General features: G+C 47.5%; 1 protein-coding gene across 5 annotated transcripts in view; it reads right to left on the bottom strand.

Moving 5' to 3' along the window:
• Positions 1-20,045, bottom strand: part of BPGM (bisphosphoglycerate mutase) — a 208,864-nt gene extending 188,819 nt beyond the window's left edge. For 2 of the 5 annotated variants that reach the window (XM_085652621.1, XM_085652617.1), the window contains exon 1: positions 19,526-19,687. The gene's annotated coding sequence lies outside the window, so the exon portion shown is untranslated. Of the gene's footprint in view, positions 1-19,525; positions 19,688-19,766 lie in introns of those variants that run through there. The other 3 variants (XM_085652623.1, XM_085652622.1, XM_085652620.1) reach the window with 3 other exon arrangements.
• Positions 20,046-20,624: the final 579 nt, after the last annotated feature.

The following is a 20,624-nucleotide window of genomic DNA, read 5'->3' as shown; positions in this document are numbered from 1 at the left end:
GTAGGTGCCTTGGCAGTTTGACACAGTACCCAGGGGAAATACAGACAACAGTCTCATAATAATGGGATCAGAGTGGAAACACTGACAAATACAGGTTCAAGTGTCACCATGGTGACTGAAACTGATATCTCTAGAACAGTTCCTGACTGAACAAACGTATCCAGTCACCAATGCTGATAATGTGACCAAGGTTCACTCCACGGCTATGGTGACCTTGGAGTGGGGAGGGGGTTACTGGCCAAAAGAGGGTAATTGTGTCCTCTGCAATTCCTGTTGAATGCCTGCTAGGGAATAATCTGGGCAGAGGTAGAACTAACATACCATGCTGGGAATCCCTTAATGGGTGTGCATAAACCTCTGAGCAGAGAGCAAAGCCCAGGGTGAAAAAGATGAATTGGAGCCTGGAATAATGGTCCAACCCTTCAAGAGAAAAGGGTAAGAAGTCGGGGAAGACAGCTTCTGAACAACCACAACCTAAGGTACCGTCTCCTCAGGGAGAAGTCATGTCAGCCCAGAGGGAAATGAGCCCAAGAAACTTGGTCCTTACTCAGCAGAGCTCTTAGGCACAGTTGTATACTTGGGTCAGCTTGTAGGTGAAGGCCAAGTTCAACCTTTACGTTCCAAGATCCAGACAATTCTGGACTGGGAAGGTCCAACAACCCAGACTCAAGAAAGGGTATTCCTTGGCTTAACTGGGTACCACAGGAGGTTTGTGAGCAGGAATTGCACCATTCTGACACCCCTCAGAGAACTTACCTCCAAGAAGATACCAAAGAAGATAAACTGGACAGTAAGCTGTCAAAAGGCTTTTGACACCCTGAAAGAAGCAATGTGCTCAACACCCATTCTTAAAGCTGCAGACTATTCAAAGTAGTTTGTAGTGCAGACTGATGCCTATGAACATGGGATTAGAGCAGTCCTTTCCTAGACCAATAGAAACTTGGCCATGACTAGCCTGTTGCTTTGATTAGCAGGAAGTTACTCACCAGAGAGAAGAGTTGGAGTGTCATTGATAGGGAAGCCTTTGCTGTGGGTTGGTCTCTGAAGAAGCTTATACAAATACCTGTTTGGTACTCACTTCCTTGTCCAAACCAACCACAGGCCTCTCAGATGGCTGATGCAGATGAAAGGTGAAAACCCTAAACTGTTGAGGTGGTCCATCTCCCTACAGGGTATGGACCTTACAGTGGAGCACAGACCTGGGGCTGACCATGCCAATGCAGACAGCTTTTCCAGCCTTTTCCACTTAGATAATAGAGACTATATTGGCAAAGGTTAGTCTCATTTGTGTGTGTGGGGGGAGGGGTGGGGGTGTATAAAAGCATCCCTTTTTGACACGGTCACCCCCCACTTTTTGTCAGTTATTGTGTGCATTTTGGTAGAGGTGCACTGGGTTCCTGCTATCCAGGTCCCCAGTGCCAGATCTTTCCCTAAAACTGTACAATTATTCCCTCAATTGGCAATACCTTTGTCACTCCCTGCGAGTCCGTAGTAAATAGTATGCCTGGTACCTAGGGCAAGGAGGCTAATGAGGATTGCTAAGGGCTGCAGCATATATTGTGCCACCCTAAGGGACCCCCTCAGTACCATCATGCAAACTGCAATTGTAGGCTGCATGCCATGGTGAAGAGAAAACATAAGACATGACATAGCTCAAGTGTGCAATACCTGCAGACACTTCATGCAGTATAGGTAAGTCAACACCCACAACTGCAGGCCTTATAGCTCCAAGGCAGGGTGCACTATACTACATGTGTGGACATACATGCCTGAGCAGATATGCCCCTTAGATGTCTAAGTTGAATCTTAGATATTACAAGTGAACAGGGAAGCCATTTTGAGAACATGTGCTGGACACTGGTATTTAAGACTTTCCCAACTGCATGATGCCTTCACTAAAACGAGGGATGTTTGGTATGAAACATTCCACATTTAAATAAACCCACACAGATTTCCGTGGTGGATTTATTAATACATGCACCCACAGGGCAACTTACATGGGCCCCCTGATAACCTACTAACTACTAGTGTACTGGCTGGCTGGTGTAGACCAGCTTGCTACCACAGACAGGTTTCAAACTCCCTGCAGGTGAGAGCCAGCGCTCTCCGCGGGCAGAAATAATACCTGCTCTGGCCAGAGCTGTTGTCACCTCCTCCAAGCAGGATGGCTAAGTAATCAGCACATCAAGGCAGGAGGCTTTCAACGACCTCTGCCGCCTTTGATATGCGACCCAAGGCATCCCCAGTCAGGGGATATGTCAGCCCTGGGCCCATTTGGTATTAGGATAGGTGGGAACATTAGCTAGTCAGGAGGCGTGTTCCACCACATCAGGATAGTTCAACCCTGCAGGTGGACAACCTGATGCGAACACAAAACTTAGAATTCTACCATCTTTGTTTTGGCTAAATTAGGCTCACTGGGTCAGGGTTATGCCCACTTCCCACAAGAAGTGGTCATATAGGGGAAATAGGTACGTATCCCCAATGACTACTACCTGTGACTCCCCTTAAAGCCCCTAAATTGAGTATTTAGGAGGCACACTTCATGCCAGGAACTTAGACTGGATGGATCCAGAAGAAGGACAGAGATGAGCTCCGAAACAATGAAGAATGAAGAATGCTGTGAACTTTTAGCACAAAATGTGCATGAGCCTATTGGTGCTACAGTGCATAGGGCCAGCGTGGGGGCTTGAGTGCATCGCGCTGGTATGTTCAGGTTCCCGAGAGTGATGCAGCACATGGAGGGCTACAAGCATGTAGCGCTAAGGATACATAGGCTCCTGTGAGGGGTGTGTAAAAAGTAAGGATGTCCATGAAGTAGTGAATTTTCAAGTAAAAGTAGGTTGTTTAATGGGAGCACCCCACATGGGTACAACCAGCATCAGGATCCAAGAGCAACTGTCAAGTACAGTGGGCAGAAGCTCAGAATCATGACATACAAAGAGTTATCTACTTCATAAATAAACATACTCACGCACACACAAGGAAACCTAAACAAACATTGGCAAATAAAATAGAAATACCACATATCGTCCCCCTTAACCCCTTCGACACTCATGACGGAACGGTTCCGTCATAAGCGTCGGTTGAGTTGTGCTCATGACGGAACCGTTCCGTCATGGCCCCGCCCGCGCTCAGAACCTTCAGCGTGGCGCGGAAATGCGCGCCGCGCTGAAGGGGTTAACAAATGATACACAAAACAAACTAAAAGCAGCTACATAGTGTCATTATATTTTACCCTGACCTTGATCCCTAAAGTTTACGTTGCACACCCGGGGCACAACTCGGCGACTGACTACGCTCCCTAGCAAAACATGTGTTCCATTATAGCAACGGCCGCCACGCGCACCCTTGCGAACTACGCTGCAACCTCCTTGACGCGCTTCACCCCACGCTACACGCGGGCCACCGGGACTCCGATGTCCACACATCAGGGCGCTTGACGGACAACCCAGCACCCAGCACACATCCTTCTGCGAGCCCAGGAGCTAGCTGACAATGATGCGCAGCGGGCGGATACGAAGCGCCCCCCTCACACGCGGACAATGCGCTTTAGCTGAGAAACAACGCAACACATATCAGAAAAACACCACCGATTCGCTTACACGCAATGTACACACCTGAATCCTCTATCTAGGTACAACTGAGCTCCGCCGCCGGACCTCCGGGTTGTCGGCTAAACGGCTGTGTTTAAACATTAGACTGTATGTACCCGAACATTGCTGACCTGGTGCTCTGTCGCAGAATTGTACATTGCCAATCGATGCAACTATGGTTAATAAAAGTTCTCAAAAAAAAAAAAATAGTGTCATTATATTTTTAACTTCACTATTCTTTTGAGATATCAAACCATGCCATCCGTTCCAACTACACTGCATCGCAGAAATGTTTAATGGTCTTGTTAGGACCCACGAATTTGGAATCCCCATTAGATATCAGGGGTTCCTTGACTAGCACTTCCTCGACCACTGACACATACGATGTTCGCAAGGGTGTCAAATTGTAACATTTTCCGTTTCTCAACACGTTCTTTCATCACCATTTTCTCCTTTCATTGAAGCCCATGACACACACACACACACACACACACACACACACCCCTCCCCCCCCCCATTTGGACCACCCAGGTGACAACAAAGTATTGGCCCTTCGCCCTCTGAACATTTAAAAAGGAATTTCTCCAGTGGTGGTGTGCGGGGAAATCTATGAGCCTTTCGAAAATGTAAGAGACCATCCTTCCAGTTCCTCTCCGCAATCATTTCCAATTGTATGCACTCTTTAATGCTTCTGTTAAATTTTTCTACTTCACCATTACCTTCTGGATGATACTGTGAACTTTTCTTATGTCCAATTCCCCTGTCACATAAAAACTCTTCCATCTCAGCAGACACGAACTGTGCACCATTGCCCGACAAGACGGAGTTGTGAAAACACTCATGACTGAAAACATCGCTCATTAACTTAACAATTCTCCCAGTCTCAATGTTGCTCACAATCCCAATTTCAGCTCACCTTGAGAATTGATCAATAAGAATGAACAAATAGTTGGCACCACCTTTTACATGCAACGGCCCAACAAGGTCTACAGCTACCGTTTCCCACGGTTGAATGAAAAATCCCTATAGCACCTAGGAGGATTCCTAACCGTGTAACTCGTCACTAGAATGACAGTCCGAACACACTCTGATCATTCTTTCAATCATGAGATCCATTACTGGCTACCAATAACTAGGAGGAATCCTAACCTTAGTCTTGCTCATCTCTTGGAGCCCTTCAAGTCCTAGATCAACAATTTCCTCTCTCAAAGCTACTGGAACTACAAGTCTCAAACCCCTCAAAATTACGCCTTCGTCACACGACAATTCATCTCTTATCTTCCAGAATCCAACCATATCCTCATCTTATTCATCTCGTACATCCAACATTCACACAGTGCTTTCTTAACACATTGAAAAACAGTATCACCACCGCCTGCCTCAACCACTCTTCTTGAGATACACATCCACTTGTAACATTGCACACCTTGACCACCTAATTATCACGTCTTTCCTCCACAGTAGTACTTAGTCCAGACAAACAGTCAGCAACCCTGTTCCAGGGTCAGGAACATAGTGCACACTGTAGTTGTATCCCTGAAGTCCAATCACCCATTTACATATTCTCATAGAAATCATGTCTAATCCCTTCTTAGTGAAGACTTCAATCAATGGCTTGTGGTCAGTATACACAGCAAATTCCTTTCCCCAAATGAAATTCTTACATTTTTGATGGACCAAAAAACACTTGGTGCTTTCCTCTCAGTTGTGTAATGTTTTTCTTCAGTACCGTGCAAAGATCCAGATATGTAGGCAACCGGCCTAAGTTCACATTCATTGTCCCTCCACTGCATCAATACCACACCAGTCCTCTTATGCTGGCCTCGGTCATAATGAAATAGGTCTCAGTACGAATAAAACTCCTAAGACCTTCATAAATTGTCAACTTTTCTCTGACACACCTCATTCAAATTCAACAGCTCTCTTGAGTAACCTCCTCATGCTCAAATTCTTGGACTCTAAAATTAGGAAGGAACTTAGCATGGAATTCTACAATAGCAAATAAAGTAAGAAAACCGTCCCTTTTCCTCAGAATTCCTCAACTTAAGTATATTTTCCACCAGATCTTTCTTTGGAAAAAGTCATTTCTCATTGACCCTATGACCCAGATAAAAGCACATTTAGAAAGTTTCAACGTGAGAGCACTCACTCTAAAAACAGCCAGAACATCTATGATTCTGCTGTCATGCACCATCTCCATAGATGAGAATATCATCTTGAAAGCATTTGACTCCAACCACTTCCCCAAATAACTTATACGTAATGCGCTGAAATACCACTGCCATGGACACGAAGCCAAAAGGCATGCGTACAAAACTATAGGTCTCAAAAGGAGTGATGAAAATGGTGTAATTTTGTGACTCTGGATGAAGTCTGATCTGATGATACGCTGTTGCCAAGTCTAAGGGGGTAAAGAACTTAGCACAGTGCAACAAAGATACCATCTCAGTTATGTTGGGAAGAGGAAAGTGATCACTCAACACACCTGTTGAGAGCTCTCAAATCCACAGACAAACGATCTCCACAGAATGTTTGTGTGCGACGACAATCGGAGCAACCCATTCTGAGATCTCAACAGGTTCAATCACACCCTCTTCACACAACCACTTAATCTTAGCTTTCACAGACTCTCTCACAGCAATGGGAATAGGACGGACTTTGGCAATGATTGGAACAGCACTAGGTTTGAGGTTAATTTGATGGACATAACCCTTAAGACATCCCATCTGGTCGCTAAAATCAAGAAATGCAGCCCAAAAACAAATGATAACATCACTTTCTTGTACTACTAATTCATGTACAGTGTTCAAACCTAAGCTCCTGATGGACTCCTTCTTCAGCATCACAATAGAAAGAACTAGCATCAAGAATTAACCCAGTTCTCTTTGGTGCAGCCAGCTTAAAACACTCACACCCTTAACCGGAACATAAACTTTCCCTTTTATGGTATTGGTCACGATTTCTGATTCAAAGTAACCTCTCCGGTCTATAGTTTGACCTTCATACGCTCTTGGTACAACATAAGGTTCTTTGCTAACAACTTAACTAGCAAAATTATCATGCAATTCATCATTGGGGATTATCGTAAGCCATGTACCCGAGTCAATTAAGCATTCACATTAATGTTCTCAATCCATACCCAGTCTTTGAGATGTTTCTTAGGCAGATAGTTATGAAAACAAATATTAAGCAGTCTTCAACACACTTTATAGAATCCTGTGAGGAAATTTAGTTTGAGCAACAGCACTTCACAGAATGCCCCTTCTTGCCACAAAGTTTACAGACAACATTTAATGCTGGGCACTTAGTGCCCCTCATCACCACATCTGCAGCACACCCGTTATAAGTCTAGACTGCTGCATAGGCATAACTTTGCCTTTACTTTCATCTTTAGACTTGGGCTCTCCTTCCTTTATATCAACTTTTCTAATGCTGGTCTTCTTCCCTTTATCAAGTTCATCAACACAAGCTAAAGTGTGTTTAACACTCTGAGCTATGGAAACAACTTCATGAAACGGGTGACCATCCTTACCCCACATTTAATTTCTAACTTTATCACTGCGGCACCCGAGCATGAACTGATCACGAATACTTTTGTCTAATGTAGAGCAAAACTAACAAAGAAGCCAATTTCCTAAGTCATGTGACTTTTTCCTCCACACACATTGTTTTTCTGTTCCGTCATGCCAAACTGATAACAGTGTAGTATGGCACTAACTTTAGGAAGGAATTTAAGATCTAGTTGCACATTTCAAATTCATTGAGATCTAAATCTTCAGCATCAACTAAATGAGGTTAAGTCTCAAATACTTCTTGCCCTTCAGTACCTAACAATGCATCAAAAGAAAAGAGTTTCTTTTGCAGGATAATGAGGTACCACACACTTTGGAATAATGAATAAAAGTATTTTTAATTTGGATCAAATAATGGGTGGTTCACCTAGATGGAGTAGAAAAAAGGGTGGAGGAGTAACATGGATATTGTTAAGGAATTCCCTGAACAAATTGCGGGAAACAAAAATAGAAGTTGTTTTGTAGTAAACAAACAGATGAGCACTTTGCACACAACATTAAAGATTTAATAGTGCAAAGTATGATAAGGTGAATAAAGCTAGAATAGCTAGAAAAGGTGCAGCCTACAATCATGAAACTTTAAAGTCTGGGAAATTGGTTCATGGTATTGCTGCTACACATAACCCCAGGAAGATAGGCAAAATGTGTTGTCGTCAAATTCTTCTCCTGAAGGAGTGCAGAAGACACGAATAAAGGGAGGATTGAAGCCACTCAAAAAAATATTCTAAAAATATAAAAACACAATCGTAAATGCTGAAAATCCAGAAATACTGAGTGGCTAACTCCAAAATTGCAAGCTGAGCTGAAGCTGGAAACCTAGAATGCAGAGTGGAAATTGTAAGGAAATATCCTATTGATAAAATTAAGATGGGGTGCTCTCATTGTCCCTCGTCGCCAGTGAGAAAGTAAGGATGTCCACACAGTAGTGAATTTTCAAGTAAAAGTAGATTCTTTAATGAGAGCACCCACATGGGTACAATCAGCTTCAGGATCCAAGAGCAACTGTCAAGTACAGTGGACAGAAGCTGAGGACCATGACAAAGAATTCTCTACTTCATAAATAAACACACACACATACACTGGCAAATACAATAGAGAAAAAATGGAAATACCACAGGGTGCATTGCAGAAGTGCCTGAGGTTTCACTGTTGGTAGCCCCAGGGGCTGCCGAAGGAGTATGTGAGTTAGAGGAGCCGCCCAGACAAATTTGTGGAGTGTTTTATTCCTGAGAGCTGGGTAAGACACACATACTGGAAGAAAGAAGGGCCAGGCTCCTCAGTACAATTCAGCCAGGCTCTTTGATTCTGAAAGAGGTTACTGGACAAAAGGTGTGCAGTGGGTGGCACAATGAGTGTTGCAGCACACTGGTGAGATTTACCTTACAGGCCCTGGGTACCCTCTTGTACCATAGACTAGGGACTACTAGGTAAGTTGAATCTTCAATTAGGAGTATGCCAATGTCATCATGTTCAAAGGGGTCACAGGCACTTTCCCACTGGTTAGCAGAGATAAAGTGCACAGAGTTATAAAACCAGCAAAAACAGTCAGGGCAAAAATCGGTGGGTACACCACTTTAAAAATTCCAAAAATTGAAACCTCTTGGGATTTGTTAGCTACAATGAACAGATTACTCAAAATAAAATGTCCACCCTTTCAGAAAGCTGGTTCCCGAAATTCATATCTAAGTGGAGCACGATCAAAACGGTTAGAAGCTGATTACGCCAATAGCCAACCACCTCACCAGTAGGTTACCGATCAATTTGACCAGCGATTTCTTTAAAAAAAAAAAATTAGACAAGATACTCAAGGCATTCCTATGGAGAAATAATAAACCACTGGTAGGCATAAATAAACTACATCTTGATAAAACAAAATTGAAAGGAATTAATGTAGCAGGTTCCCACTGTGCTACACTGCATTTCTGTCCAGCTCAGGAGCATAATGGTGCTCTACTAAGTCTATCTTCCAGCCACTATGGTAATAAGTGGAACAAACCGTTTTATGCCACCTCCAGCCGCCTTTATGGTATTACACGGTCCCTACTGGTATCATCATAGCTTATTTAAATAAAAAATGTTTTGAAAAAACGCCAAGGAAACGCTAAGTAGCTAGCAGGTCCAATCTAGTATGTTACAGGAACTGTCTATGAAGACTTTACAATCAACTAGATGACAAAGTTATGCTACCACTATGTTGGTGTTGCCAGGACAATAATAATAATTGTTTATTGTTTGATTACTTAAAACAATTACAATTTTACATTAGAAAAAAAACAAGCATTGGCATAGCCAATAGATCTCGCCTTTGGGACCTTATAAGTGTTTAGCCATGCAACAGTTGCATAACTAAACACTTATAAGGTCCCAAAAGCGAGACCTATTGGCTATGCCAATGCTGGTTTTAACTGCTGCGATCTATTGAAGCCTCACGGAGAACATCAAAGCGGCCGCGGGGTCGTGAAAGTGATCGCGATCAAACGTCAAAGCGGCCACGAAAGTGAAAGTAATCGCGGTAAAGCGCAATGCGCGCGCCCGCGCACATGCACTGTGGCTCTAGGCTGGCCTGGTAGCACTTTTTGGAGCTCTCACAAAATGTCTCGCCAGACCAGCGCATGCGCTGGGTCAGGTGAGACCTAAAAACTCATACGGTTCTTATATGCAGGAGACAGGCATTAAAAGGACTAAGGTTAATACTTAAAGACTCTAAAAATGGGGGGCAGGGGAGTGATAAAGACACCCTCACAATAATGGTTACCGGTGGCAGTCCAATATTGAGGTGTCAAGTCAATCAGGGCTTCTCCCCCTCTCTCTTTAAAAGAAACGATGAAACTGGTGCTTTTAAAAGCTCACTAGGGACCTATAAGCTGTTAATGTTAAGCAGAGAGCGGTGTTCCTGTCAACAGTAATTAGCAATCAAAAGTTCATTAATTGAACCTTTAGCAGGGTTACAACTCAGACGGGGTGATAGAGATTTGAAGCTCTGTTATCTCACAACATTTTCGCCGCTGTGTTTACAAATTTGGTGAACCGAATGTTCAGCTTCGGATAGTCTGGGTTTAGGGCAGCGATTATGGCTTGGTGGTAGGATCGTATTCCAAGGTTGTTCCATTCGTCCTGCAATTAAGACCACCTGTCGGTGAGCATAGCAGAACATACACAGACTATATGCTCCATAGCTTCGGGGGGATAGCCGCACTTCCTGCATTTGATACTAGTGCCGGGGCGGCGCCGTTCAGGCAGGTTTTTTTTTTTTTTTAAAAAAGGCCATTCTCCCATCCTCAGGGCCATAAACTTTAGTTTCCAGAAAAGTGCAAACGTGCTTAGATAAGATAATTCGACCACCAGTTTAAAATCTGAGATTATTGCCCAGGCGTGTTTCCTTCTAGACAGTGTTGCCCTATCTGAATGGAAAGACCACAGCCGGACGCTTCTCTTAATAACTGCCTTTAGCGCTGGCTGAGCAGGGTTTGATCCCCAATACTCGTTGACACTAAGTAGTTGAAGGCAGTAGTCTAGTTGATGCTGCTGTTTATGGCTGAAGTGGCTGTTAGATATTTTGTTAGAGTCTGGCCACCAGGCTGCCCACCCGGGCTTTGCGCAGTCTATTGCAGAACTTTATAAATGCACCTGCCTAGACACCATGATGGTCTAAATAAGCCTAGTTCGAGTCTGACTTGAGGTGGCGAAGCAGATCTTGGCAGACGGAAGGCGCGTTAAAAAAATGTAGTGGTTAGTTTGTTTAATAAAATACTTATTGCGCCCTTCATGATCTCATGCCCGTACAACAGAGTTTGTTATCTTCGCCTTCATCCCCTTCAGCATCGGAGTTAGACTCGGACCAAGTCATTGTTTCGCCAGTTTTGCTGAGGCAACCTCAAGTGTAAGAGCTTTGGGACAACTTACTGCACTGGATCAAAAGTGCTGTTCAGTGCGGTTCATGTATTAACTGTTTTTCTCAAAAAGTTGCAACCGATTTCGCCAACTGCCATTTTGAATATTTACTTAGACTGCATTTTATTATTGGCACGTTGCATTTTCTATGTGTGTTTTAAACCACCTAGACCACTCTAAAAGTGTAATAAAAATGGAAAAGATTAACGATCTTATTTCCCTTGAATAATATACTGAAGGCTTTAAACAAGGACTATTTTCACTTTGCAGGGAATTAACCCATAAGGGGGGACCCAGGGGGTGCAGGGCGCGAGCCAGGTCTCCCCCTGGGTGGCTTCGCACAATGGAGCGGCCACCCAGGTGCCAGGGTAGAGGGTTGATTAGGGGCGCGAGGCGCGCCGAAGGTAATAAGTAGGGGGAGGCAGGGGCGGGAAAATCACTGGGCCCTCGGGAGCGGGGAGGAAGGGCTGGTTTACTCTTTTTGTTGCCTCGCGCTTCCCGTAGTTTTGCGTAGGCGTCATGGCGTCACAGGAGGCGGTGCGGGAGGCGTTACGGGTGCTGCACGAAGCCGGCAGGAGTGACCTTTTGAAGCCTGGCGTGGCTGGCCAGGCATGGGTGGGCTTGGACCTCGCACCCCGTAAGGCCAGGAGGGGCGTCGCTCGAGCGGTGGCGGCCTGTCTATCCCCGGGGCCCGACGCGGTGGAGGAGGTCGCGATGTGTCCGGTGGGGGCGCCGGAACCGGCCCAGTTCGGGGACCCTGAGGCGCAGGCAGGCCCGTCGGAGGAGGCGGCTGAAGAGGCGCAGGTATGTGCTCCTGCACGGCTGGTTGTGGGCCCCAGGCGGACAGCAGTGAGAGGAAGGAGGGGGCGGTCCCTCTCGAAGGCCGGGCTGCGTGGGAGGAGAGCCGGTTGCAGGGCCGGTGGTCCAGCTGGGCGTGCCAGGAGTGAGGGGCGGGGGAAGAGTATGGAGGTTTTGCAGGTCCCTGGGCCGGTTCAGAGGCACGCCACCACCCCAGTTATAGGGTCAGTTGATTTATCGTGGCATAACAGCTCACAGTTGGTGCAATTGAATGGGCAGACATTTCTGTTGAGCCCTGCGACGTCCCTGCCTGTTGTTTTTCCCCCGGAGGTGCCTACCGACTGCCCCTTACGGAGGAGTACAGTGGTGGTGACACCCAGGAGGGTGTCTGGGGCCATGGGCACAGGGGTGACGGGTCCAGTTCAAGTGAGTGACGGCGCGTTGGGGCGGCAGAGTGCGCCGGAGGGGCCGGTTTTTGCGTCATCGTCTGCCAGTTCTCCTGAGCTACTTGGCGCTTCCCCCCTTGTTAGTACTGGTGACTCTATTGGCCAGGCAGCTTTTCAGGGCCCGAGCTCCACGTTAGGGCGCGCAGCACAGTTTTCCAACTTAGAGGGGTTTCCCGCTAGAGGGTTACCGGCGCCACGTGATGGTCAGTGGATCTGGGTGCACGGGGCTGCGGCTTCGGGCGTTGGGAGGGGTGGCAGTTTGGAGGGTCAGGGGGTTCAGTCGATGGGAAAGGAACGTATTGGTTTGAGCGGCTTACAGGAAGATATGCCGGTTTTGGCCACACGGTTTGCGGCCGGCAAGCGCACGAGGCGGATGGAGCACGCTGTGGCTCTGTCTGGGGGGCCTACTGAGGGGGGGCGATCTGGAGCGGATTGCCCTTCCCAGCGAGGGCACCCCTCCACTAGAGGGACTGTTCAGCAACGTTTGGGGTTTAGGAGAGGGGGTTTTCTGGAGGGGACGGGGGACAATGGGGCACCTGCTGGTGATTTTGGTGTCTTGGGTCCTTTGAATTTGGACAGTGATGAATTGGAGGAAGGGGAATTGCGGGACGGGGATGGGGCTTGTGGGGCACACCAGGCGCAGCCTGTGAGGGGGAAGAGGGGTTTTGTGGGGCAACCAAATGTGCTTAGTTTTTTGCAGACGTCTAGTGCGGACAATGCAACGGACCAGGCTCTGGAGGATACCAGTCGCACGCAAGCAACATGGCCCGTCAACACTCTTCGACCAGCTCCTTTGCCTTCAGGTACTACGGGGTGGTGGTCGGTTTGGCAACAAGGGGGTCAACCACCAAAAGCGACCAGGTCTATTGGGACTGGGGGAGATACTTTGGGGGACAAGACAGTGTCTGAGCAGCAAGGTTCCTCCTTGGGTGTGGGGAAGGGGGGGGTTGCCCCCGTCCCTGGGTCTCAGCCTCTTCTGGAGAAAGGTAAAGGGGTCCCGGAGGTGGTGGAGGAAGATAAAAATATCCACAAGAAATTGCCGTATATGGGGATTGCCATGCCGTTGGGCTCACATCTATCTGACAAGACTAAAAACAGGATTTGGAGACATGAGTTTGTGGATGTTTTTAAACTGTTGCACCGTGACATTCAGGCAAAGGAGGGCTCCAAGGAGGAGGAGTGGGAGCTGGCGAGGCGTCCCAGGGTGCCTAAGAATATTGAGAACTGGTCGTCTGCTTTCCTGATATATGCCAGTGTATATTGTGAAAAATACCCAGATAGGGCGGTAGCGATTTTCAAATACATGGATATTATTCGGAAGGCTCAGAGTTACTTTGGGGGTTTTGCGTGGCTGTCTTATGACGAGGAGTTTAGAGCCCGTTTAAGTGTGTCTCAGGACAGACCTTGGGGTGATGTGGATTCCGAACTGTGGCTTCAATGGATGGCGTCTTCTCAGCCGCCTGCTACTACGCACACGGCTAGTGGTTTACCTATATCCTATCGGCCCTTTCCCGCTCGTCCCGCCCAGCCTGGTGCGGGGTTTGGTGGCAGAGGTCAGACCCCTATTTTTGGAGCCTGTTGGAATTTCAACAGGGGTTTCTGCAATAGGCAGTTTTGCCGATATAAACATGAGTGTTCCCAGTGTGGTGGAAGGCATCCCCTCACGCAATGTTTCGCCGGCCAGAAGTTCAGTGACATGGGGAGGGGACAGAGGGGAAGGGGCACTGCTGTCCAGTTTACAGGAAAGGGGTCCTACTCCGGTTAGGGTGGAGGTTCTGGGGCAATGGTTGCAGGAGTACCCTGATGTTGAGGCCGCCAGTAGGCTTTTTTGGGGTTTCAAGGAAGGCTTCAAGATAGGTTACCAGGGGCCTAGACTGGGTAGGTGGTCTGATAATTTGAAGTCAGCTAAGGAGTTGCCACAGGTGGTTCAGCTGAAGTTGCAGGGTGAAGTAGAAGCCGGAAGAGTTGTTGGTCCTTTTTCCAACTGTCCAATGCCCAATTTGATTGTATCTCCACTGGGGGTGGTCCCTAAAAAGAAAGCTGGGGAATTCCGTATGATACACCACCTGTCATGGCCTGAGGGCGCATCCATTAATGATTTCATCTCGCCCGACGATGCCTGTGTGTCATACGCTTCGGTGGATGATGCCTTGCGTTTGGTTAGATCGGCAGGGAGGGAGGCGCAATTGGCCAAGAGTGATATCCAATCTGCTTTTAGGCTGTTACCCATTCATCCTTCTGATTTTGAACTTTTGGGGATGCAGATGCAGGGAGCCTTTTATGTAGATCGAATGCTTCCTATGGGCTGCTCTATCTCTTGTGCCCTCTTTGAGCTTTTCAGCTCATTTCTGCAGTGGCGCTTCACCCAGGTTACTGGACATGCCCTCATTTGTCATTATTTAGATGATTTTCTTTTCATTGGAGTTCAAGGTACCGGTCAGTGCCAGGGAGCTCTGCGGGCTTTTCAGACGCTGGCGCAGGAGCTGGGTGTGCCATTGGCCCCGGATAAGACAGAGGGTCCCAACACGACGATGGTTTTTCTGGGTATTGAAATAGACACCATTGCAATGGTAGCAAGGTTACCAGCGGAGAAAGTTCAAGAAATCACTGCATTTTTGTCATCGGTGATGGACGAGCGCAAGTTGGAGCTCAGGAAGGTGCAGAAGCTGTTGGGTTATCTAAACTTTGCATGCAGGGTTGTCCGGGCTGGGAGGACATTTTGCAGGAGGTTGGGCATGGCTATGTCTGGGGCTTTTCTTCCTCACCACAGAGTGCGTATTTCAGCGGCTACGAGGGCTGATCTGGCTATATGGTTGACATTTCTAGCAGAGTTTAATGGGGTGTCTTTGTTTTTTGCGGACGAAGACATGATTTGGCAAGTGCAGATCTACTCGGATGCATCTGGCGCGCATGGATTTGGTGTATTCTGGGAGGGCCGCTGGTGCGCTGAGAGTTGGCCACGGCATTGGATGTCGCAAGGGCGCAGTATTGCTTTTCTTGAGTTTTTTCCACTTTTGGTTGCTCTATATGTCTGGGGCGATGAGTTTCAGAATCGTTCAGTGCTTTTCCACGTTGACAATTTAACGGTGGTTCAGTTGATTAACCAGCAGAAAGCCAGGGATTTGAGAGTTTTACGCTTGCTGCGCGCTTTTATGCTCAAATGTTTACAGCTCAATGTTGTGTTTAAGGCGCGTCATATCCCGGGTGTGCATAACAGTATAGCAGACTCTCTGTCTCGTTTACAGTGGGCGAGGTTTCGCAGGCTGGCTCCTGGGGCGGAACACAACAAGACGCCAATCCCGCAGTGTGTCTGGGAGTGGGGGGATTGAGACTTGCCGCTTTTGTGGAAAACTCCATAGCGGCTTCTACACGACGGAGTTATCAGCAGGCGTGGAGAGAGTTCTTGAGCTATGGTAACCTGTGGGCTGAGAAGAGGGGGAGTTGGACCGATGCTCAGTTGGTGCTAGGTTTTGTGTTACACTTGATTGACAAAGGCCTCTCGCATACTACCATTTCTGGCAAGTTGGCGGGGGTTTCTTTTTACGGGCAATTGTGGTGGGGGAGGGATTTGGTTCAGGGGGTGTTGGTGAAAAGGGTCCTCAAAGGCTTAAGCAGGGTGCAGGCGGGGACCAAACAGTTACGCAGGGCGATAACTTATGATTTGCTGCAGGGAATGCTGGGGCAGTTACCTTTGGTATGTTACGATGAGTCTGAGTGCAGGCTGTTTAGATTATGTTTCTTATGGTTGTTTTTTGGGGCTTTCAGAGCCTCTGAACTGCTTGGGCTGCGTAATAGGACAGGTATCCGCAGTGATGAGGTACTTATTGAGGGGCACAGGTTGAGCCTGTGGTTGAGAATGTCAAAGACGGATCAGCTGGGCAGGGGTAAATGGGTTTTCTTAAACCGTAGTGAGGATGGTTTGTGCTGCCCGGTAGGGGAATGGGAAAGTTTCAAGACTTTTAGTGGTTTGGCCATGGGGCTTGTGTTTTGCCACGCCTCGGGGCAGCCTATTTTAGTGGCTCAGTTGCTAGCGGTCATGAGAAAGGTACTTCTTCTTTTAGGGGAAAACCCTTTATGTTTTGGGACACACTCTTTCCGGATCGGGGCGGCTACAGAGGCGGCCAGGTTGGGGTGGTCCTGGGCAGACATACGCCGTATTGGGAGGTGGAAGTCCAAATGTTGTGAGAAATATGTGCGGAAAGTCTCTGCATAGTTTCTCTTTTTCTTTGGTTAATCATTGTTTTTCTGTCTAGGTCCGGCTCCGGGGCCCGTAAGTTTGAAAAAATCGACATGGATAGTAGGACACTCCTTCGTTAAATGGGCTGCAATCTATGCCGAACAGCAGATGTGTGGGCGTTCCCTTGGACTGTGCAGTGCCAACCACGAGGTGGTATGGAAAGGAAAAGGGGGAATGCGTTGGGGGGGTTTGTTTCCGCTGCTGGCCACGATGTGCTCTGGAAGGGGACCGCCACATTTGCTCATTCTTCATTTGGGTGAAAATGACCTCGTTGATTTGTCAGGGCTGTCATTAATAAAGTTGATGAAACAGGATTTGGAAGTCCTCCGGGCTAGCTGGGAGAGCACTCAGTTAATTTGGACGGAGTTCATTACAAGGTTGCACTGGAGAGGAGCACGGCATCATGCAGCAATGGAAAAAGCGAGACGAAAGGTTAATCGCACTATGAGACATTTTTGTGAGGGTCATGGGGTGCAGGTCCTAGCTCACCCCAACATTAAATGCACGGAAGGGTATATGTTTCGGGAGGATGGGGTACATTTATCTACAATGGGGCAAGCATATTACCTGCTGGAGTTGCGGGATTTGATTGCAAAAATCTGGAAGGAACAAATATGGTGCGCTTGAAAAGGGTTTGCGCACGACCACTAAGTGCGGGGTGGGGCAGGAAAACTCTGTGGGTTTTCCTGGATGGCGGGGTTTTTGCTGGGGGGGTGGGCAGCCTTGAGCGGGTTAGCCTATCCTCCAACGGGGGGAGCAGTCACGTGATCAGGAAATGAGAAGTAGGGGAAAATGCACACAGGGGTCGGGATTCTGTTTAGGGGTAGGGTTTTTTACATTGGGGGTTAGGTTTGGGGTGATTTGAGGACAAACTGTGGAAAGTTATTGCATTGCAAAAGTTATGATTTGGCACCTGTCTTAATAAAGTGGCCTTTTTTGCTAACAAGTAAGTGGTGGTTGGTGATTTATTGTGCGAGGGGGGACCCAGGGGGTGCAGGGCGCGAGCCAGGTCTCCCCCTGGGTGGCTTCGCACAATGGAGCGGCCACCCAGGTGCCAGGGTAGAGGGTTGATTAGGGGCGCGAGGCGCGCCGAAGGTAATAAGTAGGGGGAGGCAGGGGCGGGAAAATCACTGGGCCCTCGGGAGCGGGGAGGAGGGGCTGGTTTACTCTTTTTGTCCCACCCACCCACCCTCTGGTTTATTAGCATTGTTTTCTTCAACAATTTTCCTGGTGTTGGCATGACACCGACGTTCTTTTCCTTTTGCCACGGTAAGACAGGTTTTTTCTTGTGTTTTGTTTTTCAGGCTGTACAGTGTCCTGGGTAGGCGGGGTTTTTGCTGGGGGGGTGGGCAGCCTTGAGCGGGTTAGCCTATCCTCCAACGGGGGAGGGGGGGGAGCAGTCACGTGATCAGGAAATGAGAAGTAGGGGAAAATGCACACAGGGGTCGGGATTCTGTTTAGGGGTAGGGTTTTTTACATTGGGGGTTAGGTTTGGGGTGATTTGAGGACAAACTGTGGAAAGTTATTGCATTGCAAAAGTTATGATTTGGCACCTGTCTTAATAAAGTGGCCTTTTTTGCTAACAAGTAAGTGGTGGTTGGTGATTTATTGTGCGATACCTGCAATTCTCCCTCTCATTTTAAAAATGTACGAGTTGTCACTGTTTCTGTCCATAGTTGCAGTCACTACACTACTACGACATACTGGCTCAACCAATAAAGTCCCTTTCTTCCTACAACCCGGGGGAAAAAAGGTGAGTTCGAACTATTTCAGCTCATAAAATCTTTGGCATCTGTAACGTGCATGAAACTTAACATATGCACAAAAACGGTCTGTGTAAAACACTACTATGCACACATTCTACTTCATTTCTTGTCAAACCCGAGCATTTATTTAGTTCACTTACTATGCTAAAGGTATACTATGCTAAAGCTTTGTGGAAAATAAACGTCTGTTTCCTTAGCCTGCAACCTAATGTGCCACCGTCATTTTAATCGTACATACATACGTTGAGTTCTAAGGTATCGCAAATGATTGGATAAAACTGAACACCCACCATTATGAAGTGCATTCAGTAGGATAATGTGTCGCTCACTAGGTGCCAAGCACGCGAAACATGACCCTGTATAGGTAGCACTGAATGGCGCACAAAACACACAGTTTAGTCTATGACAGACAGTCTATAGGCACTAGAACAATGGGCGATTAAGTGTTTTCAAAAGTGTCAAAAGAACAAACACAAAGAGGGAATTCCCCTTGAGAAAGTCGTCGCCCACCTTCTTGTAGAAGCAGTCTGTTTGAATACATAGGGGCCCTTGGGGGAAATGTTGTTCTCTGACACGTGTATACACACTCGCCACTCGGGGGGGGGGGGGGGGGCAGTACAGCCTAGGTTAAAAAGATAGCACTGGGCTACGAAGATGGTACTAAGCGGATCACGGACACAACACAGTCAGCAATAGGAAAATGCGGCGTACTGCACAGCACTGTAAACAATATCCGCGAGTCAAGCCCTTCGAAAGCCCACCCCCGAGGGCCAAGTATTTTCATTACTCAGTTCCCTCTCAAAGTGATAAAAACCCCTTATAGATTCCCGCTAGGCTGTAGCTATCTCCGCCCTAACAAAACAATAATGCGACATATGCGCCCCCTCCAAAGATTAAAAACAAACATGCAGCGTAAGGTCTACAGCGGTGTTGCTAAGGGGGCGGACGTGTCACCCTGTCGGAGCTCCTTCCTGCGCCAGACTGGTTGGACCCCGTCAGCCTGCGGGGGGTAAGGGGCAGTTACATAATAGCTGGCTTTCAATGCGACCTCGGCGAGCTTCAGACAGTGCTTCGACAGCTGCTACTGTCAGTAGGCAATGCTGAAGGCGTAGGTAGACAAACCCCGATAAACGCGCACCGCCCACCCCGGCTGCGCCCCCCAAAGCGCAGAGGTAGCAAGACAGTCGCCGGTGCCCCCTGAACCCTGGCTATAGCTCACCTCACCCGCTCCCGCAGCGGCCAGCGAGGCACTGGTCCCGCGCCCGCACTTCGGTTCGGCTCCCACTCTACTGGAGGATGCAGCCCTTCAGCCGCCTTTTTCCTGCGCGCGGAGGTTTGCGCTGTATCAGGCAGAGTGCACGGCTAGACCAGCATGACGCCGAGGTCCCCTCTAGTGGCACGTGAAGCATGTCATGCTTTGTTATGTGCCAGACCGGTTAGTCTCAATGTTATGACCTCACCTGCTTCTTCAGTGACGCAGGCTGCCGCTGCCCGTCTTTTTTAACCGGTTATCTCGCTGTTGAATCATAAAGCAGCAGCATATGTTATTTCGTAGAGGAAATAAAATGGCAAATAAATTGCAAATTATATCATTCGGAACGGGGGTGGGGGAGAAAAACAAATTTCTGCGCTCATTCGCTCCAGAAAGCGACCTGAGACTGCCAGATTTCCAATATTTCGCCAAAATCGGTTTAGCCCAACAGCAAGGTATGGAATGGTACCAATTAAATAAAGTCATGGGCGTAACTAGACGCGACGACATGGGCAGGAAACGTGGGGCTGGACTGGGGGCTTCCATGTCAACCAAACCAAGCGCAGCTAACACTTCAAATAATGGGACGGAACTATCATTAGAACATATATAAGAAAATTTAGTGATGCATTGTGCTTTTAAAACATTTTGATCAAACCCTATATGATTAAAACAAACAGGTTTTTGTGAACTTTGACAATGTTTATAGACTACTGACAAAATAAATTCAAGCCGCTGGTTTCCGGTGCTGGATTGCCAACCCCACCCCCACTTATGACAGTCTGTCACATGGTGGCGCTGTTTGTTACAATTTAGGGATGAGCCCAACAACTATTGTTTTTAGATTCAATATACATTCAAAATGACAAATACCTGCAACCCAAGCCATTCTTATTGCATTGGAGGCCTGGAATAGTCTGAATGGTCACTCTTCTAAGAGTGTGATGGTTAGTATTTGTGTTGGTACTTTCATTGGCAGTACTGGCAGGGGCAATTGCTGCTGCAAGCTGCAGTGACCTCCTGACGAGGGCCCTGGTACTTTTTTTTTTTTTTTTTTTTTACAAAT

Source organism: Triturus cristatus, chromosome 4_1, assembly GCF_964204655.1.
Source record: "Triturus cristatus chromosome 4_1, aTriCri1.1, whole genome shotgun sequence".
Taxonomy (NCBI): domain Eukaryota; kingdom Metazoa; phylum Chordata; class Amphibia; order Caudata; family Salamandridae; genus Triturus; species Triturus cristatus.
Note: the sequence above shows the minus strand (reverse complement) of the source record. Positions and strands in the feature narration are given on the sequence as shown.